The following is a 578-nucleotide window of genomic DNA, read 5'->3' as shown; positions in this document are numbered from 1 at the left end:
ACTCTGGTTGCCACTTCCGCTAGAAATGAATTCTTAATTTGATCTAGTCCCCTAATTTTAGTGCCTTGGCGCAGTGCACTTTCAAAAACAGAAGCAAATCTTCATTCCCCAAAAAAACAATGATAATAGGCATAGTTCTTCTGATTTTTTTTATACATATATATGCAATGCATGCACGATACTTGTAGAAACAGTGAACATCTTTTTGGATTATTAAAATTAATTTCTGAAATTTTCCTTCACCATTTTTCTCTCTGCTGTAATTTCTTGCTTTTTGTGTATGAATCTGTGTGCCTATCTTCGTACGGTGTTATACAATAAGCTGACGATTTCGTAGATTCTCATGTCAAAATTTATCTATCATTTTTAACTACGGTGTGAATGGTGTATTGATATGGAAAATGTTACATTTTATTTTTCATAAAATGTATAAAAATTTTATTTTTATCTTCTGTTTAGAATTCACATGAAAAAAATATGTTTAGTGTCGCACATGCCATGTTTTGTTTGAGTTTGAATTGCATTGATGGTTTTTTTTTTTAATTGTGATGTTTATTTTTTCCTTTTTGAATATTTAA

The sequence above is a fragment of the Ipomoea nil genome, unplaced genomic scaffold (assembly GCF_001879475.1).
Source record: "Ipomoea nil cultivar Tokyo-kokei standard unplaced genomic scaffold, Asagao_1.1 scaffold1034, whole genome shotgun sequence".
In the NCBI taxonomy this organism is placed as follows: Eukaryota; Viridiplantae; Streptophyta; class Magnoliopsida; order Solanales; family Convolvulaceae; genus Ipomoea; species Ipomoea nil.
Note: the sequence above shows the minus strand (reverse complement) of the source record.